Source organism: Pseudophryne corroboree, chromosome 10 (assembly GCF_028390025.1).
Source record: "Pseudophryne corroboree isolate aPseCor3 chromosome 10, aPseCor3.hap2, whole genome shotgun sequence".
Lineage (NCBI taxonomy): Eukaryota > Metazoa > Chordata > Amphibia > Anura > Myobatrachidae > Pseudophryne > Pseudophryne corroboree.
In genome coordinates this window covers 58,180,814-58,205,612 of record NC_086453.1, presented here as the reverse complement: position 1 = coordinate 58,205,612, position 24,799 = coordinate 58,180,814, and the positions used below count along the sequence as shown (strand labels likewise).

The following is a 24,799-nucleotide window of genomic DNA, read 5'->3' as shown; positions in this document are numbered from 1 at the left end:
CGTCGTCTGCCAAGGCCGATGCCCAATGTGATAGTAGAGAGCATGTAAAATCCAAAAAACAAAAGTTCAGTAAAATGACCCAAAAATCAAAATTAAAAGCGTCTGATGAGAAGCGTAAACTTGCCAATATGCCATTTACAACACGGAGTGGAAAGGAACGGCTGAGGCCCTGTCCTATGTTCATGGCTAGTGGTTCAGCTTCACATGAGGATGGAAGCACTCATCCTCTCGCTAGAAAAATGAAAAGACATAAGCTGGCAAAAGCACAGCAAAGAACTGTGCGTTCTTCTAAATCACAAATCCCCAAGGAGAGTCCAATTGTGTCGGTTGCGATGCCTGACCTTCCCAACACTGGACGGGAAGAGGTGGCGACTTCCACCATTTGCACGCCCCCTGCAAGTGCTGGAAGGAGCACCCGCAGTCCAGTTCCTGATAGTCAAATTGAAGATGTCACTGTTGAAGTACACCAGGATGAGGATATGGGTGTTGCTGGCGCTGGGGAGGAAATTGACAAGGAAGATTCTGATGGTGAGGTGGTTTGTTTAAGTCAGGCACCAGGGGAGACACCTGTTGTCCGTGGGACGAATATGGCCATTGACATGCCTGGTCAAATTACAAAAAAAATCACCTCTTCGGTGTGGAATTATTTCAACAGAAATGCGGACAACTGGTGTCAAGCCGTGTGTTGCCTTTGTCAAGCTGTAATAAGTAGGGGTAAGGACGTTAACCACCTAGGAACATCCTCCCTTATACGTCACCTGGAGCGCATTCATCAGAAGTCATTGACAAGTTGAAAAACTTTGGGTGACAGCGGAAGCAGTCCACTGACAACTAAATCCCTTCCTCTTGTAACCAAGCTCCTGCAAACCACACCACCAACTCCCTCAGTGTCAATTTCCTCCTTTGACAGGAAAGCCAATAGTCCTGCAGGCCATGTCACTGTCAAGTCTGACGAGTACTCTCCTGCCTGGGATTCCTCCGATGCATCCTTGAGTGTAACGCCTACTGCTGCTGGCGCTGCTGTTGTTGCTGCTGGGAGTCGATCGTCATCCCAGAGGGGAAGTCGGAAGACCACTTGTACTACTTCCAGTGAGCAATTGACTGTCCAACAGTCCTTTGTGACGAAGATGAAATATCACAGCAGTCATCCTGCTGCAAAGCGGACAACTCAGGCCTTGGCAGCCTGGGTGGTGAAAAACGTGTTTCCGGTATCCACCGTTAATTCACAGGGAACTAGAGAATTTCTTGAGGTAGTGTGTCCCCGGTACCAAATACCATCTAGGTTCCATTTCTCTAGGCAGGCGATACCGAGAATGTACACAGACGTCAGAAAAAGAGTCACCAGTGTCCTAAAAAATGCAGTTGTACCCAATGTCCACTTAACCACGGACATGTGGACAAGTGGAGCAGGGCAGACTCAGGACTATATGACTGTGACAGCCCACTGGGTAGATGTATTGCCTCCCGCATCAAGAACCGCAGCGGCGGCACCAGTAGCAGCATCTCGCAAACGCCAACTCGTTCCTAGGCAGGCTACGCTTTGTATCACCGCTTTCCATAAGAGGCACACTGCTGACAACCTCTTACGGAAACTGAGGAAGATCATCGCAGAATGGCTTACCCCAATTGGACTCTCCTGGGGATTTGTGACATCGGACAACGCCACCAATATTGTGCGTGCATTACATGTGGGCAAATTCCAGCACGTCCCATGTTTTGCACATACATTGAATTTGGTGGTGCAGAATTATTTAAAAAACGACAGGGGCGTGCAAGAGATGCTGTCGGTGGCCCGAAGAATTGCGGGCCACTTTCGTCATTCAGCCACCGTGTGCCGAAGACTGGAGCACCAGCAAACACTCCTGAACCTGCCCTGCCATTATCTGAAGCAAGAAGTGGTAACGAGGTGGAATTCAACCCTCTATATGCTTCAGAGGATGGAGGAGCAGCAAAAGGCCATTCAAGCCTATACAGCTACCTACGATATAGGCAAAGGAGGGGGAATGCACCTGACTCAAGCGCAGTGGAGAATGATTTCAACGTTGTGCAAGGTTCTGGAACCCTTTGAACTTGCCACACGTGAAGTCAGTTCAGACACTGCCAGCCTGAGTCAGGTCATTCCCCTCATCAGGCTTTTGCAGAAGAAGCTGGAGAGATTGAAGGAGGAGCTAAAACAGAGCGATTCCGCTAGGCATGTGGGACTTGTGGATGGAGCCCTTAATTCGCTTAACCAGGATTCACGGGTGGTCAATCTGTTAAAATCAAAGCACTACATTTTGGCCACCGTGCTCGATCCTAGATTTAAAACCTACGTTGTATCTCTCTTTCCGGCAGACACAAGTCTGCAGAGGTTCAAAGACCTGCTGGTGAGAAAATTGTCAAGTCAAGCGGAACGTGACCCGTCAACAGCTCCTCCTTCACATTCTCCCGCAACTGGGGCTGCGAGGAAAAGGCTAAGAATTCCGAGCCCACCCGCTGGCGGTGATGCAGGGCAGTCTGGAGCGAGTGCTGACATCTGGTCCGGACTGAAGGACCTGCCAACGATTACTGACATGTCGTCTACTGTCACTGCATATGATTCTGTCACCATTGAAAGAATGGTGGAGGATTATATGAGTGACCGCATCCAAGTCAGACAGTCCGTACGTATACTGGTAGGAAAAAGAGGCAATTTGGAGGCCCTTGCACAAACTGGCTTTATTTTACCTAAGTTGCCCCCCCTCCAGTGTGTACTCCGAAAGAGTGTTTAGTGCAGCCGCTCACCTGGGCCAGTATTTACTAAAAATCCGAGTTTGGCCGATTTGTGTTTTTTTTTCTAAGTCCCAATCCGGGAATTCACTAAGCACCAATCTGGGCAGTGTCTGGTCTATTCGTAATTGGTTTCAATGACAACGTTCCGAAATACGAATGAATAGACCATCGGTCAAACGCGGCTGTTATTTCATAGAATACGGGAATTCACTATTCATTCGTATTTGGGTGTTAGTCTCTGAGTGCTCCAATGCGGTCGTATTTTTTTGCGATTCGTTAAAAAAAGCGGCAAAAAAATAGACCTGCTTTTTTCAGTCGTGTTTACATGTGTTGCAAATAAAAAAACACTCACACCTGAATTAGGATGTGACAGGACGGTACCGTACGGAAGCACTCGCCGCTTGCCGCGTCCCGTTGACTGCGCACAGAAAGGAAGGTCAAGCCGCACGAGGCCTGACCACATAGGGGATTCCCGCTTACCGTCAGTAACCGCCTGTTACTGACTCCACCCACTGCGCTGTGGGCGGGTTCTTGCTGCCACCACCAAACTCCTAACCTGCCGTGGCGTTTGGAACCACGGTTCTGCTCTGTATGTGCCGACGCACTGCCTTACCACCCCTGTGTGGTGCTGACGAATCCCCACTAGCCACTTGCTAGGCCTCTACCGGTAGCTGGCGGAAGGCGGAGCTTGGAGACGCTAGGTACTTCCCTGGACAGCCGGAGGACGGGGCTAGGTTTGGCCTAACCCTGTTGGTCACAAGATGAAGCAGTCTTCTTGAGGCAAAGATGTTTATTTGCTCAATAGTTCTAAAGAGAACCCTTCCCTATTGCTAGGGGCAACAGCATACAATCAGATGTTTCAGCAGAATAAAGATGGTACAACTACAACTCTGGAGGCACGCAGGTCTCCTTTTTATGTCAGTTTTCCACACAGTACCACAGGGGGGTAAGCCCTCCCTGTCTTCTCCAACCAATCAGGTTATTTTACAAAATACCAATAAATTACATTTTACAAGGATATAAGTGCAATAAAACAATATCCTCCTTCCTGTCACCCAGACAACGTTTGGTATCAGATTAACATTCACTATTGATAAATTTATCACATATCTTCAAAATACAGATGTTTCTGGTCATTCACATCTCCAGGCAATCCCAGTGTTTAAGATTACAACAGGAATGGCTACAATACAAACAAACAGTCTTCCTTCCTTTATCTTCCATTCAGGGATCGTATATCAAATCCAAGCCCATAAACCCAATGATTAGCATCTCTCCTAAGGAACTTACACATCAAAAGGTATTGTCCTTCACACCTCTCTGATAGAACAGGGCCATTAGCATGCCACTTCCTATTTCCAGAGGATAAGAGATGCGTATTCAGACATCTATAGTAACTGCATTTTTCCTTTAAATATACACCAAGCCTGTCTTGAATATAAAATAGATACAGTTAAACATGCATTCCTGCAATAGTGCACAGAGCACTACATATGACATGTTAAAAGTAAAACACATGATTCAACAAACTTTTAAACAGTCCGCAACATGGCGCTGGGCACGAGGGTTAACCCCTTCAGTGCCGCAGACGCCATTACACGTGTGGCTGGCTAGTCTCTCCGGCCACATTCCTTCCCCCCCATTCAAGCGGGTCAACCAGGGACCCATGTCCCAACGATTTGGGTCCTGGTCCCGCAGTCCCTTGTGTTGAAGGGGACGCTACCTAGGGTGTGTAGGCTCCGGCCTAGACAGTTCATCCATAGTGCAGTGGGCCTCTCTTCGTGGGTGCACAATGTTCAAATAGTCCACCTGAAGTCCAAGTTCAAGGCTCCACCACAAAAGTCTGTCCAATTCCCCCAAGGTAGGTTGCAGCCACCTAACAGGTAGGTGGTAAGTCACCACGGTGGGGGGCCGGTTACAAACAAGTGCCACCCAAGGTGTCCCAATTGTGGCATACCCCAGCTCCCACAATAGCAGTATACTGCTCAACCAGGCCACAGGGTGCTCCTGCCCATATGGCTCTTTCTGGCTCTGTACTGCTCCCAGTCCGTGCAGTGGCGCAATAGTTCGTAACACACAGTCCTGGTCAAGAATGTGCGCCATCAGCACTGGAGCGGGTACCCGAGCCTCCTTCAATGACTGGAATGCCAACTCGCAAGCGGGTGCAAAGTCCACTGACTTGGGAATGCCCTTCCTAGCCATCTCTGTCAAGGGGTTCACTACAGGACTAAAGTTAATGACAACATGTCCGTAGGGCCTTACAGGTATTAAGGTCAGTACCGGTCTGGGTGATGTGGGTCGGGGACGGCCTCTGGTTGCCTCCACCCCCTCTGGGTTGGGCCTACCCCTGTCTCCTCCCACATGGTGCCCCAGGCACTGCACCTCCGTCATACCTTTCTGGCAACTGTCTGCCCTAACTGTCAGACCTGCCCTCCAATCCTCCACTGTCGACCTATGACTCGGGAAACCTACCCTGTCACCTAGGCCTACTCCTTCCTCCTCGTCCGCTACCTGTGCCACAGTGATGGCGGCCAGACCACCAGCCTCTGGATCCTGTGTGGCATCCACTACAGGGAGGCTGCGTGTCTTCCCCGATCTACTGCGCACAGGCAGGGGACCTGCTATGTCCACAGCAACTTGCTGCAAGGGTTCTCCTATGGGCAGAGGCCCAGAGACAACACAACCGCTGGAGTGCCCCGGCTCCCAACGCATGGCACCAGCCTTACAGTTGGTCTGGGCGTCATCCGACATTCCAGACCAGGGTAAGCTCTGTGTCAGGCACTTCAGGGTACGGTCTGTCTCCGGGTTACTGTCCAAAGGGGTTTCGCTGGCAACCGACAGCGGTTGCGCAGGAACGTTCCCTGAGGGGACCAGTTGGACACATTCCCTATCTGGTCTATCCCCTCCCACTTTCCTGGCTACCCTGTACCTTAACCCTTCCCGCCAGGTCAACCTCCCCGCCCCAACCCTGTCAAGGCCGCTGCCAGAGTGGCGCCTCATGCCTTTCGGGGATGGGTCAGAGAGTTGAGCCTCCCTAAACTCCTGCCTGTGGCCCTCAATCTCTCCTAAATTGGGACACTCTACAGGGGGATCTAGGTGGGGACTACTAGGGTCAGTCTGGTAGGGGTCAGTCATGGAAAAGTCAGTGTGGTTTCTCATACTCACCGCCGGAGTTGGCAAACCACTTGGGTCAGGAGCATCATTGCGCACCCCCACAGGATCACACAAGCTGGAACCGACATCCTCTGCGTTGCTAGGGGACGTAGGCATACCAGAGGCAAAAGGCATGCGGGGTCGATGTACTGATCTAGCCGCTGTGATCTTTTCCTCTGGGCTGGTTGATGCTGTGGTTGGCTGTGCTGGCAGTTGTCTAGCAGCTGTAGTCGTTTCCTCTGGGCTGGGCTGTGCTGGAGTAGCTGATGTCAACGGTGGTTTTGGAACTTGACTCCGGGGAATGGCGCCAACAAACGTAGTGACGATCCCACCACCCAGGTCATTTCCTAGGACCACATCAGTTGGGAGACCATCCATGATGGCAACTTCTCGCAACTCTGGTCCAGCTCCCCAGTCCGGGTAGACTCTTGCCATGGGAACCGCTTTTTCTGTTCCTTCTGCCAGGGTGACCGTGGCAGTGCGACCCTGCAATACTGCAGCAGGATCTATAAGGTGGGGGCTCACCACAGTGATTGAGGCCCCAGAGTCTCTTAGGCCTTCTCCCTGCAGGGGTCCCACGTGGACTGGCTGCAGGTGCCTCCACATGTTGTGTAGGGGCTGTTTGGCCATGCAGGTGACTCTCTCCGCAGAGGGCACCTGTCTCTCGCCACACTCCATCGGACTGACTGGAGGGGGAACAGTCTCTGTAGGCTCATCTCCTCTCGTCAAACAAGCGATCCGGGCTCCAGCACTCGGATTTGGGGCACGAGTCTGGGGTGCTTGGGATGCAGGACAGTTCATCCTCAGATGTCCGATTTTCCCACAGCCGTAGCACTTCTTCTCCAGTCGTGGCACCGATGATCTCTGATCAGTTGCAGGGACGCTGCGGTGCGGTTGCTGGCCAAGAGCACCCGGGTTGGAAGATGCTTGTCTTTGGGGGTGATGAGTTGAAGAGGGGGGTCCCCTTGGTGGTACAGTCTGTTGGAGCTGGCTGCTGGCGGGGCGCTTCTGCCCCCGTGGCCGAATTGCCACATATTTGTCGGCTAATTGGGCAGCCATTTTTAAGCTGGGTGGCTCCCGATCTAGCACCCACTCCTTCACTTCTTGGGCGCACCTGCGGTAGAACTGCTCTCTGCAGATCAGGTCGATCAGTGCGTCCCATGTAGTGGCTTCCGAATCCTTCACCCACTTCACCACGTACTGCCGCAGCTGGTTGGCGAACTGCTCATGGGTGCTGCTAGGATTCTTGGGCAAGTCTCTGAACCTCTTCCTGTAAGACTCTGGAGTGATGAAGAATCGCTGGAGGAGGGCCTTCGCGACTTCGTCGTAGTTCCCACAGTCCTCCGTCGCCACTCCTCGATAGGCCTCCAAGGCCTCTCCATGCAGAGTGGGCACAAGGTGTCTCACCCACTCTGACTTGGGTAGCTCATGTAGTTTACAAGTCCTCTCAAAGACTTGCAAATGTCCATCAATGTCCCCATCACTGTCTGCAAACTTGGCAAACTGTATACGTCCTGATCTGTGTACAACAGCTGACAACGGCTCCCGGGGTACCACGGCCTGTGGTGCCCGCTCCGCATGCCACATCCGAATGACAAGCATGCGTTCTTGCTCCGTTGCCCTTTCCCCCAATTCCGCTAGCCGATCTGCTAGGGTATCCGGGCCGCCCCTGGGACGTTGGGATCCTGGCCCTGCTAGGGATTGCTGAGAAACATTGCTGCTGTGAGAGAGGGCGGGGCTTATGGTTCTCACCGGTTCCTTACGAAGGTCCACTGTTGGGCCGTCCTCTGCGATGCTGACGCCGTCAGTGCTCTCCACCTCCGCCCGATGAGACTCCTCCACGCTCCTGAGCGCCGCCTGCATGACGCTCCTGGACGCGTTGAAAGGGATATCCACACCCTTCCCCTGGCATACGATCTCCAGATCCTCCTTGGACATTCCGCCGAATTCCGCCATCTTGTGCGTCCTCCTGCGCTGCAGTTACTCCTCTCCTGAGTAACTCGGCTTCTCCAATCGGGTGATGAAAAGCCGCCTGGGATTATCCCGCCACTATGCCACCAATTTCTGTGACAGGACGGTACCGTACGGAAGCACTCGCCGCTTGCCGCGTCCCGTTGACTGCGCACAGAAAGGAAGGTCAAGCCGCACGAGGCCTGACCACATAGGGGATTCCCGCTTACCGTCAGTAACCGCCTGTTACTGACTCCACCCACTGCGCTGTGGGCGGGTTCTTGCTGCCACCACCAAACTCCTAACCTGCCGTGGCGTTTGGAACCACGGTTCTGCTCTGTATGTGCCGACGCACTGCCTTACCACCCCTGTGTGGTGCTGACGAATCCCCACTAGCCACTTGCTAGGCCTCTACCGGTAGCTGGCGGAAGGCGGAGCTTGGAGACGCTAGGTACTTCCCTGGACAGCCGGAGGACGGGGCTAGGTTTGGCCTAACCCTGTTGGTCACAAGATGAAGCAGTCTTCTTGAGGCAAAGATGTTTATTTGCTCAATAGTTCTAAAGAGAACCCTTCCCTATTGCTAGGGGCAACAGCATACAATCAGATGTTTCAGCAGAATAAAGATGGTACAACTACAACTCTGGAGGCACGCAGGTCTCCTTTTTATGTCAGTTTTCCACACAGTACCACAGGGGGGTAAGCCCTCCCTGTCTTCTCCAACCAATCAGGTTATTTTACAAAATACCAATAAATTACATTTTACAAGGATATAAGTGCAATAAAACAATATCCTCCTTCCTGTCACCCAGACAACGTTTGGTATCAGATTAACATTCACTATTGATAAATTTATCACATATCTTCAAAATACAGATGTTTCTGGTCATTCACATCTCCAGGCAATCCCAGTGTTTAAGATTACAACAGGAATGGCTACAATACAAACAAACAGTCTTCCTTCCTTTATCTTCCATTCAGGGATCGTATATCAAATCCAAGCCCATAAACCCAATGATTAGCATCTCTCCTAAGGAACTTACACATCAAAAGGTATTGTCCTTCACACCTCTCTGATAGAACAGGGCCATTAGCATGCCACTTCCTATTTCCAGAGGATAAGAGATGCGTATTCAGACATCTATAGTAACTGCATTTTTCCTTTAAATATACACCAAGCCTGTCTTGAATATAAAATAGATACAGTTAAACATGCATTCCTGCAATAGTGCACAGAGCACTACATATGACATGTTAAAAGTAAAACACATGATTCAACAAACTTTTAAACAGTCCGCAACATGGCGCTGGGCACGAGGGTTAACCCCTTCAGTGCCGCAGACGCCATTACACGTGTGGCTGGCTAGTCTCTCCGGCCACATAGGATGCCTATAAAAGGATGTTAGGCCCATTTCAATACACCTACACTCAAGAAATGGCAGCAGGACTGTGGGCCAGTGATCTTTTGTGTGCTGTGGGATTCCTCAGATTCAGACATCAGCCTGTAAGTAACCAGGGCCAAGAAACTGAACATGGTCAGCAGGTTGTACAGGTTCCGCGGAGGCTGCGCAGGCCTCGTTTTTTTAGGGGGCGTTTAAACTTGAACGCATTGTCCGATGATAAGGTCATACAGATGTTCCGTCTAAATCGTAACAACATTTTCCGTCTGTATGACCTTGTCAAACTGGGCCTAGACCCTGAGACAGCACGCTCTCGCTCTGTCTCAGGCCTGCACAAACTCCTGGCTGTGTTGCACTTTATGGCTACTGGCAGCTTTCATGCTGTGTCTGGGGATGTCATAGGAATCTCACAGCCCTCATTTTCCAGAATCTTAACCCAGGTGATGTGTACCTTCCGACCTCTTCTGTTTTGTGTTTGTTTTAATTTCTCGGTGGACAGTTCTGTCCTAAAATCTCATGTTTATTGTTCTTTAAAATGTACACACAGGTGTTGGCTGTTTTGCAGCCCCACATCGAGGCCTCAATCTGCTTCCCTACCCAGGAGTCTCAGTGGCATGCCATCAGGGTAGATTTCTATAAGCTGGCTGGCATGCCCAATGTGCTTGGAGCCATAGATTGCACACACATTCAGCTGAGACCACCTAGGGGCAGGCAGCACATATATACAAACCGCCATTTCGAACACTCCACAAATGTGCAGGTGGTTTGTGATGCAAATCTCAGAATAATGAGTGTTGTTGCTGGTTACCCTGGGGGCTGCCATGACTCCTTCATCCTCAGTCAGTCATACCTCTTTGACAAGTTTGAGGACGGACAAATGCCAGATGGATGGCTGCTGGGTATGTAATTTGATATGTGTAGGCCTGCATATACTTTGTCCAAATACAGGTGCAGATGTATTAACCTGTAGAAGGCATAAGGAAGTGTGAAACCAGTGATCTGTGCAAGGTGATAAAGGCACCAGCCAATCACCTCCAATATGTAAATTAACATTTAGGAACAGATTGTATGCTGCCTTTATTACCTTGCACATATCACTTGTTTTTCACTTCCTTATGCCTTCTTCAGGTTAATACATCTGCCCCACAGTGTGTTACTTATGTGTTGCTGTATCTTAACATGAATCACGTTACTATATCTGTCTTTTAGGTGATGGAGGATATGGCTGTTTCTCTTGGCTTCTAACTCCATTGTCCCGACCTGATACCCCTGCTGAACACAATTACAATCATGCACATAAGTCCACGCGGAATGTGATAGAAAGATGTTTTGGAGTGCTGAAATCTATGTTTCGGTGTCTGGATAAGTCTGGTGGCCTTTTGTTGTATAGTCCCTCCAAGGTGACTCAAATTGTGTTCTGCTGCTGCTTTCTTCATAACATGTGCCACATGTTGAGGAGGAGGAGGAAGAAAGCAGCCTGCAAGCAGAGGAATTAGAGACATCTGTTGATACTTGGAGTACTGATGTAGGGAGGCAGGTTAGGCAACAGATCATCAATCGCTATTTCTAAGGTAAGCTTGGTTTGCTTATTTATTTTTTTCGTGTAATCATAAATAGATGGTTTGTTTTTTTTCTCCAAAACCATTACTCAGAATGTGTCTGTCTCCTTGACACATACAAACATGCACTGTGTGGGTTCCTGAGGGCCGAGTTTGAGAACCTGTGTTCCCAAAAAACACTCCTCAACATGTAATATGTTAGCCTTGAGGAATACATGTGTCCCTATGTGTGATGCACCATCATATTTAAGACTCACAAACTTACTGTAATCAGGAATAATTTATTTCCTAATGTTTGATGCTGTAAACTTGATGATGTGTAAGTAAATACACAGTTTGCCACACATATACATTATTATACACAGTTTGTGCTTTTGTTGTAAAATTACATATTTGTTTGTTTCAGCATCACGTGGCAAAACATTCTTAATAATTTTTAACACACACAAACATGTCCCAACAATACTGACATTCATTTGGACAATGTTTTTCAAACAAAACAAAGGCAACATATTACAAGCTTTTTACGCAACTCAATTGTGTTCTTCTTGTAATGTTGTATAGATAAGATAGCTAAGATATGTATCACTAACATTGTATTTTGGATTGTCTGCAGGCAAAGAGAATGATTGGAATCTAGAAAGAGTAATGATTAGAAAAAAATCAAGTGGTCAGTTTACTTCCTGCTAAAGACATTCTGCCTGGCTGGCAATTACTGTATCTGCAGGCAAATAGAATGATTGGAATCTAGAAAGAGTAATGATTAGAAAAAAATCAAGTGGTCAGTTTACTTCCTGCTAAAGACATTCTGCCTGGCTGGCAATTATTGTATCTGCAGGCAAAGAGAATGATTGGAATCTAGAAAGAGTAATGATTAGAAAAAAATCAAGTGGTCAGTTTACTTCCTGCTAAAGACATTCTGCCTGGCTGGCAATTATTGTATCTGCAGGCAAGGAGAATGATTGGAATCTAGAAAGAGTAATGATTAGAAAAAAATCAAGTGGTCAGTTTACTTCCTGCTAACATGTATGTGTGGCTCCATCAACATTTCCCTCCTCCAATACCAAATAAAAATGGTAATGAATAAATGTGCGTCCAAAATTTTAAATAATTTTTGGGCCACTTATAATTAATGATGTTGAAAAAAGGGTCAAGGACCTAAGTGTTTATATTATTTTAGCAACAAAAACACTTGCTAACTTTTTTGAGTTACTTATCACAAATGTCTAACTTGTTTTTTTCACATTTTTTTGGGTGGCTGCTTGTCCTGCCCTTTGCCTTTAGCACTGTCATGTTGTCGTGCTCTGGTGGAGCGTCTTGGTGGTGATGAGACTGGCGTGACATTTGGAGTAGTCGTACCAGAACTGCTGCTTGTTTGCTGTTGGTGCATGCATCTGAGTGTTTCATTCAGGTTAGTGAGGGTGGCATTGAGTTCACGTGCAGCAGCATTTTGATTGTCTACTATTCGGAATAAACTTTAATTAATCTTTTGATTGTTTTGAAAAATGCTCATATAACTTTGCTGCTGTCTGTGCTGTTCTTCCATTATGCGCTGTAAGTTGCCCATGACCTGTGTAATGTCTGTACGCATGAGTTCCATGGTATTGCCTATTCTGGTTGTTTGTTCATTTTGTCTACTCAGATTTCTTGATATTCTTCTGAGGTGAGATGGTAGGCTTGCAAACATTTGTGTCTGCTTACGTAGGCAATCTTCATTAGTGGCCTGCTGTCTAGCCCAAATGGTCCAAAACACCTGATCAGGGCCTTGTGTTCCTGGTGTTGTTGGGCTGTGTTGTGGCGGTGGTGTGCTTTGCTGTGGTGGTGTACTCACAGGTGCTGGGGGGCTCATTCCTTGCATTAATGGCTGCATTTCTAAGATGCTTGTCTCCTCTATGTCACTGTGTTGCTGTTGTTGCGGAGGGATGCTGTTCCCAGGACTAGAAGCTGAAATGTTAATTAAATCTCCGTTAGCTATCCATATGTTTGAGAAATGTAAACAAATCACTACACATTGGGGGCAATTTACTAAGATGGGAGTTCTATTTAAGATGGAATGTTGCCCATAGCAACCAATCAGCTTCTACTTCTCATTTATCTAGCACCTTCTAGAAGATAATACCTGGAATCTGATTGGTTGCTATGGGCAACATCCCATCTTCAATAGAATGACCATCTTAGTAAATTTACCACATGGAACACATGTGATTCACTGTTGCTTTCAACTATTCTGGCTAGCAACATCATCACTCATAGCTTAAATACATACATATGCCTGTTTGTGGCAAATGTGTCTGGTTACTTAATTGTGAAAGCAAACACTTTAGTTTTTTTGTAGCTCACAGATACTCCACCATAAAACACATTGGAATACATAATGTCTTACCTTATAGCTTTGTTCAAACAAACATAGTAATGTTTTTATATGTATTTTGCAATGTTACCTCAAACACACATGTGAAATGTTGAAAAAAAACCTTACTTTTTACAAAAAAACAAACATGCTTTCTTGTTGCAGCATCTTACACACAATGTCATACTGTATGGCTCAAGTGGACACACATATCTTTACTGGATGTGGACAAGGACATTTAGATTGGATTACACTTCAGCTTTTACTTACTGCGGTAAGTATTTACTTTTTTGATGTGTTTTGACTTAATGCGGTTATGAAATATTTAGATTACGTACTGAATGTTTACACATTTTTTTCAGTTTGATACAATCAAGATGAGGGGAGTGTGGATGACGCCTTGGAGGTGTGTCCAAAATTTGGAGTTGGGGGACAGAACATACGGACGATAATCTTCGTGGCGGGGTAGCCTGCTGTGTTTGGGCCGGGACATACGACCTTGCTTTCTTTTCGGCCACAGGTTTTTTGTGGTGATGTCTTTCAGAAGTGCCACTTCTGCTGCTCCATACTTCTTTTGATGGACCTTTTAATGAAAGTGCAATTTGGTTATGGCCATTCCTTTACAAGCATACCCTATACTACAATGGACACTTTACCTGCTTCCGCAGCGTCATCATCATCAGATGTGATAGGAGTTACTGGCCGACGAGGAGTGCTGCTTTTTTCAGACACTGTATAAAATTAATTATATTAAAAAATCATGCTATTGTGTATACATCCACCCATTATGCTTAAAAACATCTATTCTTTTAGAAATGCTTGGTTTTTAATTAAAAAAAACATAAGGACCAGAAAAAATATAAAAAAAAAAAAACAATGACCAAAACACATATGCACTATGGCAACATCAACACAGGAAAACATGTACAGGACACTGACATAGGCCACAAGTTCAAGGAAAGGTTTTTAAAAATTAAAAAAAAAACACAACTTCATTTTGTATTGGTAGGAAAAATATTACAGATGCAATATCTAATTTGCTCTGTGATGTGGCACTCCAAAGACACATTACCACTATATGAGCAAAAACAAAATGCAGCAATTTGTTTAAAAAAAACACTGCGGTGTGGTGTTACGGTACAAATACAAGCAAAAAACTAAAATTTTAAAAAAATATTAAAAATTTAAAAATTAACATTATCTAAAGATGACATTACACATGTAAGTGGTTCCCAAACCACTTTCCAGTACTCCAGCCTCTAACATCACAACCACTTTTTTTTAAACAAAACCACATGGATCACTTAAATATAAAACATACTCACAATTTTAAAAACAAAAAAAACCAACAGGAAAACATTATTGCAGGACAATTCAGAGACACACCAAGTCCAAACTACACATGCCAAAAAACTGTCTGAAAAAACACATGACATACAATAAAGTAAGATGTTACATTGACTTTTATATAAAACATTAACCAAAACAATGTATTTGCTGACACACACTTGAAGATGGGAGTAATATGCAACGTCACATGACACACATTCCAAAAAAAATAATAATAATAAAAAAAAAAAATACACATGCTCACCATTCTTCCTGGGCCTATCTGAATCCCGGACATGGGTTGCAGAGACAACTTCTGGAGGGATTACACTCCGCATGGGCTCCTCATACTCCAGATTACTTGCAATATAGGGCTGCCCACCACCGGTTTTCCGAGCCTCCTTGGCCATTTTGGACTTGACACGTCGCTTTATGTCATAGTACCGTTTGTGGCACGTGTCCTCCGTCCGCTTGACCACCCCATCACTATTGACAGCAGCAACTACTTTCGCCCACAACACCGTCTTCCTCCGTGTTGGCACCTTGGCGGACTCAGGGCCAAATAGCTGCCTCTGATACTTCATCAGCTCACGCACCAATGCCACATTTTCAGCAAAACTAAACTTAACATTCCGCCCAGTCTTAGTAGTGGTGCGTGGCTGCGGAGCACTCTGACTGTCACTATCACTTGAGGCTGCTGCAGCAACCTCACCCACCTCCTCCACCTCACTAACCTCACTAACACTCACCTCCTCCACCTGACCAACCTCCTCCCCCTCACTCACACCCTCCACCTCTGAGTCACACATAATTGTGTGTGTAAACAGTTAACACAGGAAAAAACAAAAAAAACAACACACTCCTCCACTACCACTACACAACTCACACACACACACACACACACACACACACACACACACACACACACACACACTGACAAGGGACTATAAAGAAAAATAACTTGGACTAAAAATGAGACAAAACCACAAAATACAAGACAACAAGAATGACAAGACGACTTTGAAACACAATACCACACTCAGAAATCGCTACCGCCACTCCTCTTCAAACCACAAATTCACCTACCTCCACAGCACAACCTCCCTCCTCCTCACCACTAACTAAACCCACGAGGTGCGGACAGTTTGGGGCGTATGTATATGGTTGCGCACAGACACTCCTAGCATCTGAAACACAACCAATCACGAACGGGGATGAAAATCGAAACTGAAAGTGAAAATGCGGCCGCGAGGAAAAAAAAATCCTGCTGCGTTTAACTTAGGAAAAAAACCAGCAAATACATCAAAAACACGTACGCAAACGACAATGACGGCCGTAAATGTGCCAAAAAAACCCAACTGGCATCGACATCGGAAAACACGAAAACAATAAAGTCGACTGCTTCGTAACTTTGCGTATATGGGCCCTCATTCCGAGTTGTTCACTCGTTCTTTTTCATCGCATCGCAGTGAAAATCTGCTTAGTACGCATGCGCAAAGTTCGCACTGCGACTGCGCCAAGTAACTTTACTATGAAGAAAGTATTTTTACTCACGGCTTTTTCTTCGCTCCGGCGATCGTAATGTGATTGACAGGAAATGGGTGTTACTGGGCGGAAACACGGCGTTTCAGGGGCGTGTGGCTGAAAACGCTACCGTTTCCGGAAAAAACGCAGGAGTGGCCGGAGAAACGGTGGGAGTGCCTGGGCGAACGCTGGGTGTGTTTGTGACGTCAACCAGGAACGACAAGCACTGAACTGATCGCACAGGCAGAGTAAGTCTGGAGCTACTCAGAAACTGCTAAGTAGTTAGTAATCGCAATATTGCGAATACATCGGTCGCAATTTTAAGAAGCTAAGATTCACTCCCAGTAGGCGGCGGCTTAGCGTGTGTAACTCTGCTAAATTCGCCTTGCGACCGATCAACTCGGAATGAGGGCCATGGATTCAAAAAGTTGCATGAAAATGCACCCGATACAAAACGAGTTTAAAAACTACACAAACCGACTCAAACACGAATATTAGTAAATATTGGCCCTTGTCAGCAATCGGCGTACGAGGTTACTTCCAGAAAATGTGGAGAAGATGATGTTCATCAAAATGAATTATAATCAATTCCTCCGTGGAGACATTCATCAGCAATTGCCTCCAGAAAGTACACAGGAACCTGAGATGGTGGATTCCAGTGGGGACGAATTAATAATCTGTGAGGAGGGGGATGTACACAGTGAAAGGGGTGAGGAATCGGAGGATGAGGAGGAGGTGGACATCTTGCCTCTGTAGAGCCAGTTTGTGCAAGGAGAGATTGATTGCTTCTTTTTTGGTGGGGGCCCAAACCAACCAGTCATTTCAGTCACAGTCGTGTGGCAGACCCTGTGGCTGAAATGATGGGTTTGTTAGAGTGTGCATGTCCTGTTTATACAACATAAGGGTGGGTGGTAGGGCCCAAGGACAATTCCATCTTGCACCTCTTTTTTCTTTCATTTTTCTTTGCATCATGTGCTGTTTGGGGACTATTTTTTGAAGTGCCATCCTGTCTGACACTGCAGTGCCACTCCTAGATGGGCCAGGTGTTTTTGTCGGCCACTTGGGTCGCTTAGCTTAGTCACACAGCTACCTCATTGCGCCTCTTTTTTTCTTTGCATCATGTGCTGTTTGGGGACAATTTTTTAAATCTGCCGTCCTGTCTGACACTGCAGTGCCACTCCTAGATGGGCCAGGTGTTTGTGTCGGCCACTTGGGTCACTTAGCTTAGTCATCCAGCGACCTCGGTGCCAATTTTAGGACTAAAAATAATATTGTGAGGTGTTCAGAATAGACTGGAAATGAGTGGAAATTATGGTTATTGAGGTTAATAATACTATGGGATCAAAATTACCCCCAAATTCTATGATGTAAGCTGTTTTTGAGGGTTTTTTGTAAAAAAAAACACCCGAATCCAAAACACACCCGAATCCGCCAAAAAAATTTCAGGGAGGTTTTGCCAAAACGCGTCCGAATCCAAAACACGGCCGCGGAACCGAATCCAAAACCAAAACACAAAACCCGAAAAATGTCCGGTGCACATCACCAATTTAAATCATTCAGAAATGTATGTCAGACTTTTGAATAGGTTTTATCTAACTCCAGATAGACTACACACCTTTTGGCCTTCATGCTCTCAATATTGTTGGAGGAACTGCGGAGAAATAGGCCATTTGTTTCATTTTTTTGGGTCGTGTCCCTCACTCCGAATTTTCTGGTCAGATGTCTTTACACTGATAAAGTTTTGCAGACATCTCTAAATCCATCCCTCACTTTAGCGCTGCTTCATATCTATCCTTCAGAAGTGCCGGCTCATCAAAGATATTTACTGGGACATGTGTATAGCTGCAAGAGCCACTATAGCTCAAGCTTGGAAGCAGTCAGTAATACCCCCTGTTATAAAGGTTTTCCATAAGATTCACTTTCATTATACCATGGAGACTGAATACATGCCTTATTCCACCTCCGCTTCCTCACCCATTGTGAGATGGCTATCCTGGCATGACTAAGTTACAGTTAGAAATGGTGCTGCCCTTATATCACACCCTTCTAAGTTGTCTCCTTTACAGTTTAGTTTGAATGAGAATTCTACCTCTTAATGTTTACATGGTCACGATAACTGTATTACTATTACCTAATGTATAAAAATGTTTTGACTTAGAGGTTGCCATTCTCTACACATCTTTGCTATGTGGTTTTGTTTTGTTCATTTACTGCTCCACATTACCTGGTTCCAGTGCCGTATCTAGGCATTTTAGTGCTGTGTGCAAGAAACGGCATTGGCGCCCCCCCCCCCCTCCCCACCACTATGCAAGAGGCGTGGCTTCATGGGGAAGGGGGGTGGCCACAAAATAATACCAATTCATACTACGGTGCACAGTAGTCTACATTATTCAAATTACGCTGCACAGTAGCGCCACTACACCAGGTAGAGCCCCTTTTACACAGTACGGCAGACAGAGTCCCCTTTTTACACATTTCAGCAGACAGCGCCCCCTTTTTACACATTACGGCAGACAGAATCCCCTTTTTACACATTACGGCAGACAGTCCCCCTTTTTACACATTATGGCAGACAGCGTCCCCTTTTTATACTTTACAGCAAACAGCGCCCCCCTTTTTACACATTACAGCAGACAGAGTCCCCTTTTTACACATTATGGCAGACAGTCCCCCTTTTTACACATTACGGCAGTCAGCGTCCCCCTTTTTACACATTACGGCAGACAGCATCTCCTTATTACACATTACGGCAGACTGCATCCTTATTTTACACATTACGGTAGACAGCATCCCCCTTTTACACATTACGGCAGACAGCATCCCCTTTTTACACAATACGGCAGACAGCGTCCCCCTTTTTACACATTATGGCAGACAACATCCCCCTTTTTACACATTACGTCAGACAGCGTCCCCTTGTTACACATTACGGCAGCCAGTCCCCCTTTTTACACATTGTGGCAGACAGAATAGAGAGAGAGAGAGAGAGAGAGAGACTTACCATCTCTCCCCGCTGGAAGTCAGGCTCCTCGTGCTGGCAGATCCCGGGAAGCCGCAGGGGAGAAGGAGGAGGAGGGAGGGGGTCTGGAGCCGCAGCAGCGCTATGTAATTGGTGGAGGCGCCGCTGCAGCAGTCCCCTATCATTCCACATTAACTGGCTGCCGTTGTGAATGCTGGGATGAGGGAAGTGCATCCCAGCATTCACAGCAGCACCGGGCAGCCAAAGCGGAAGGAGAGGGGACTGCTGCAGCGGTGCCTCTACCAATTACTTAGCGCTGCTGCGGCTTCAGTCCCCCTCCCTCCACCTCCTCCCCTGCCTCCGGCGCTGCTGCTCTCCTCCCCTGCCTCCGGCTTCAGCGCGGCGCACACAGCAGAGGCGGCTTGTAATGAGTCAATTTGTGCGGGTGTGGCGTGGGAGACGGTGTGGGGTACGGGAGGCGGCCCGCACAATGTGGGTGGACGGGAGGCGGCCAGCGTGTTGTGGGGTGCAAGAGGCGGCCAGCGCAGAGTTGGGTGCGGGAGGCGCCCAGTGGGGCGTGGGCAACGAGCTCGGAGGTGGTGCTGCTGTTACGTTGCGGTGCCCCTCCTCCTCGTCTGGCCTGGCCGTCCTCCTTCTCAGCAGCACTAAAGTCAGGGGGAGGAGCTGAGAGAGGAGAGCGGCTCCTCCTCCATCCCGGCCTGGCAGTTCGCGTCACACAATCGGCAGGCATATAATGAGTCACTGACTCATTGTAATGCCGGCAGTTTTGGGCCTCTTTACTGTGGCGGGCGGTAGGCCTATTTTCAATGGGGGGGCCTGGAGCTGCAGCTCCATCCGCCCCATTGTTAATCCGGCCTTGTCCTCATCCTCCTCTGACAAATACGCCACCAGCCCAACAGGTCTTTCCAGAATGACAGGCGAAAGGTGGACATTAGTTTGTGGCATGTTGGACAGTCCGTGTCCTCAATATGGCAGTCTGGAAGGATTTCACGGAGCTTACTTGCTTCATCTCCTCTTCAGAGGTGGTATAAAGGGCAGGATGTGGTCGCCACTACCAGTCCTGCTTGCCTGACTATGTGTCACGATCCGGGTATCTGGACGCCATTTCTTACCCATCAGATGCCTCCTAAGGCTGGCTCAGCGCTCCAGGACCGGATCCCATCTGTTATCCTGATGTGTACATTCCTGTATCCTCTCCTGTCACTCTGGGACGCTGTCACAGTAAACGCCATATTACACCTGGCATGGCGTCTCCCGCGGCCTCCGCCGCCGTCCCTGAACTTCTGCATGCAGAGTGTCTGAGTGGCGATTACGTCAGCCGCGGCCTCCGCTGTGTCCGCGTGGTTGGATGTGCATCTGTCAGCCTGGCGCCTCCTGTCTCCGGTGGCCGGCGCCGCCATTACTGTTTTCATTACCACATGGATTACAAACCAAACTTCCCTCCAAGTGTCTGCATGGGCGCAGCCATCTTGGATTCTGTCAGCTGATCATTCCTACCAATCCGTTGTCAGTATTATTAATTTGCATAATTGCCTAGCCAATGCCTTCCTTGCTGCAGGTATAAATAGGTTGTGCCTGAGCAAGGAAGGCGTCAGTGCTTTGGTTGTCAAACCTAGTTCCTGTTTGTCTCTCTCCTGTGATTGTCTTCCAGGTTCCAGCTCCTGTCTCAAGACTTCCACCATAGAGACCCGCACCAGCATTCCACCTGCGGTGTAGCCTGACTCTCCAATCCATTGTGGATTCATCTGTTTCCAGCTACAACATTACCTGCTTCCAGCTCAGCTTCCAGCAGAGTACAGCTTCCCTTAAAGGGCCGGTGTCCTTTCTACACTTTACCACTCTCCACCGGTATTATTATTTCTCCGCTCTCAAGTTCTACATTTCAGTTCATATTTCATCGCTCCCAAGTTCATTTATTATTTAACTGGTTCCAGCCAGTATCCACTCCGTGCTAACAACAGTCTGGTTCCAGCCAGTATCCACAGCAGCTGTTTTATCTTCAGCAACCCAGCTTTTCCTGGAACACCAGCTGGCACAATCCTGGGTTATCTCCATTGCTACAGTCGGGCCTGGTAAGGACTTTCCATCTAGAAGATCATAAGAACTATCTCACACTACCAGTGCCCTGTGGCTCCTGCCATCCTGTAGTACCCAGGAACTGTATTTATTCTTTGCTGACTTTTACGTTTTCTTTTACTGCTGCTGTGTTGCGGAGTTGTCATAATAAACATCATTGACTTTTATCCAAGTTGTCGTGGTCACGCCTTCGGGCAGTTATTATTCATGTTACTTACATGTCCAGGGGTCTGATACAACCTCCCAGGTTCCGGTACATCTCAGCCCCTACAACTGAGGCTGCCTCCCGTCAGCTCAGGCCCTCAGTTGTGACAGTAAGCACTGACCGAATGAATCCAGCCGGAGACCAGGATCAAGCGGCCAGGCCGATGCAAGAACTGGCAGCCCGATTAGAACATCAGGAGGCTGCACAGGGCCACATCATCCGCTGTCTCCAGGATCTCTCTACTCGGCTGGATGGGATTCAGACAACTCTCCGTGGATCAGGCGCGTCTGGTGCGTCAACCACAGTGACTCCAGCTACAACCCCACCCACCTTACCCATTTGTGCTCCACGTCTTCATCTTCCAACGCCAGCAAAATTTGACGGATCTCCAAGATTCTGCAGGGGATTTCTCAACCAGTGTGAGATTCAGTTTGAGCTACAACCTGGCAATTTTCCCAGTGACCGTACAAAAATTGCCTACATTATTTCTCTTCTCAGTGGCTCAGCCCTTGATTGGGCATCACCGTTATGGGAGAGGTCCGACACCCTGCTATCTTCCTACACTGCCTTCGTGTCAACATTCAGGCGCATCTTCGACGAGCCAGGCCGGGTAACCTCAGCTTCATCCGAGATTCTCCGTTTACGCCAGGGGTCACGTACTGTAGGACAATATCTGATACAGTTCCAGATCCTGGCATCCGAACTGGCATGGAACGACGAGGCCCTGTATGCTGCATTCTGGCATGGCTTATCTGAGCGTATTAAAGATGAGTTAGCTACCAGAGACTTACCTTCTAAGTTAGATGAGCTAATCTCACTCTGCACGAAAGTTGATTTACGTTTCAGAGAGAGAGCAACTGAGCGTGGAAGATCATCTGCTCCAAAATCTTCTGCTCCTCCTCCTCGTCAACTGTCACCATCTAAAGATGAGCCCATGCAACTTGGCCGTTCCCGTTTAACTCCTGCTGAGCGCCGAAGACGTCTCTCCGAGTTTCTCTGTCTCTATTGTGCAGCTCCGTCTCACACCATTAATGCCTGTCCCAAACGTCCGGGAAACTCCAAATCCTAGCTCGCCAAGGAGAGGGCCGGCTAGGAGTAATGATCTCCTCTCCATCTCCTCAAGATTGTAATCTCCCAGTCTCGCTTCAAGTTGCTCAACGTTATCGGAACGTCATTGCCCTCCTTGATTCCGGAGCAGCTGGGAACTTTATTACCGAAGCCTATGTTAAACGGTGGTCCCTACCCACCGAGAGACTTCCTTCGTCCATTTCTTTAACTGCCGTGGATGGCAGCAAAATTTTTGATGCAGTTATTTCTTTAAGGACTCTACCAGTTCGTCTGAGAGTGGGAGTTCTTCATTCCGAACTTATTTCTTTTTTAGTGATTCCAAGAGCCACACATCCTGTGGTCCTGGGCCTTCCATGGCTCCGTCTTCACAATCCTACAATTGATTGGACGACTACGCAAATCCTGGCATGGGGTTCCTCCTGTGCTGAGACATGTTTGTTTAAAGTATTGCCTGTCTGTTCTTCCTCCCCCAGGTCGTCTGATGTTCCACCTTCTCCATATCAAGATTTCACGGATGTGTTCAGTAAAGCTTCTGCTGATATCCTTCCTCCTCATAGAGAATGGGACTGTCCGATTGATCTCGTTCCAGGGAAGGTTCCACCTCGAGGCCGAACTTATCCGTTGTCTCTGCCTGAGACGCATTCTATGGAGGAATATATTAAAGAGAACCTAGCAAAGGGGTTCATTCGACCTTCTTCTTCTCCAGCCGGCGCAGGCTTCTTTTTTGTAAAAAAGAAAGATGGTGGTCTGCGGCCGTGCATCGACTACAGAGGTTTGAACGACATTACCATCAAGAACCGTTATCCTTTACCCCTGATTACTGAGCTCTTTGACAGAGTTAGCGGAGCTACCATCTTTACAAAGCTGGACTTGCGAGGTGCATACAATCTCATCCGGATCCGTGAGGGTGACGAGTGGAAGACCGCCTTTAACACCCGTGACGGACATTATGAGTACCTCGTCATGCCCTTCGGATTGAGCAATGCTCCAGCTGTCTTCCAGCATTTTGTCAATGAGATCTTCAGAGACATTCTATACCGTCATGTCGTGGTCTATCTAGACGATATCCTCATTTTTGCCAACGATTTAGAGGAACATCGTTTTTGGGTTAAAGAGGTTCTGTCCCGTCTCCGTGTCAATCATCTCTATTGCAAATTAGAAAAATGCGTCTTTGAAGTCAAGTCCATTCCGTTTCTAGGGTACATTGTGTCCGGTTCCGGACTAGAGATGGATCCTGAGAAACTACAAGCAATCCAAAATTGGCCGGTACCCTTAACCCTCAAAGGGGTCCAGAGGTTCTTAGGGTTCGCCAACTATTACCGAAAGTTTATACGAGACTTTTCCACCATTGTGGCGCCTATTACTGCCTTCACTAAGAAGGGTGCTAACCCGTCCAAGTGGTCTGAAGAAGCCATGCAAGCATTTCATCTTTTAAAACAAAGGTTCATCTCTGCGCCTGTTCTGAAACAGCCTGACATCGACTCTCCTTTCATCTTAGAGGTGGATGCCTCCTCCGTTGGAGTAGGAGCGGTGTTATCTCAGAGGGCTAAAGATGGCCATTTCCACCCTTGCAGTTTCTTCTCCCGGAAGTTCTCCCCAGCTGAGCGCAACTATGCCATTGGCGACCAGGAGTTGCTAGCCATCAAGCTCGCTCTAGAAGAGTGGAGGTATCTGTTGGAGGGAGCTTCTCATTCAATCACCATACTTACAGACCACAAGAACCTTTTATACCTGAAGGGCGCACAATGTCTCAACCCTCGTCAGGCCAGATGGGCACTTTTCTTTTCCAGGTTCGACTTTAAACTCCAGTTCTGTCCGGGCTCTCAGAATCGCAAGGCCGATGCCCTTTCCCGCTCATGGGAGCAAGAAAATTAGTCAGAGTCTTCAGACAAGCATCCTATTATAAATCCGTTGGCATTCTCCACGGTAGGGATGGACTCTACGCCCCCATCAGGGAAAAGTTTTGTGAAGCCGATGCTAAGGAAGAAGCTCATGCATTGGGCCCATGCTTCCCGTTTTGCCGGACATACAGGTATCCAAAAAACCCTGGAGTTTATCTCTAGGTCCTATTGGTGGCCAACTCTGAAAAAGGACGTCTTGGAGTTTATTGCATCTTGCCCAAAGTGTGCCCAACATAAAGTATCCCGCCAGTCGCCTGCGGGGCAACTGGTTCCACTATCCGTTCCCCGTCGACCATGGACCCACTTGTCGATGGATTTCATTACAGACTTACCCATGTGCAACAAGTTCAATACCATCTGGGTGGTAGTTGACCGGTTCACCAAGATGGCACACTTCATTCCTCTCACCGGTCTTCGGTCAGCTTCCAAGTTGGCTCAAGTATTCATACAAGAGATCTTCCGACTCCACGGTCTTCCTGAAGAAATTATCTCAGATCGAGGAGTTCAATTCACAGCCAAATTCTGGCGAAGTTTATGTCAAGTCCTCCAAGTCAAG

The 24,799-nt window shown here is 47.7% G+C and overlaps 1 protein-coding gene across 1 annotated transcript in view; it reads left to right on the top strand.

Annotated features, from left to right (window-relative positions):
• The first annotated feature begins 10,465 nt into the window (after positions 1–10,465).
• Positions 10,466–24,799, top strand: part of LOC134967007 (uncharacterized) — a 46,925-nt gene continuing 32,591 nt past the window's right edge. The window contains exon 1 of the mRNA XM_063944005.1: positions 10,466–10,822. The gene's annotated coding sequence lies outside the window, so the exon portion shown is untranslated. The remainder of the gene's footprint in view (positions 10,823–24,799) is intronic.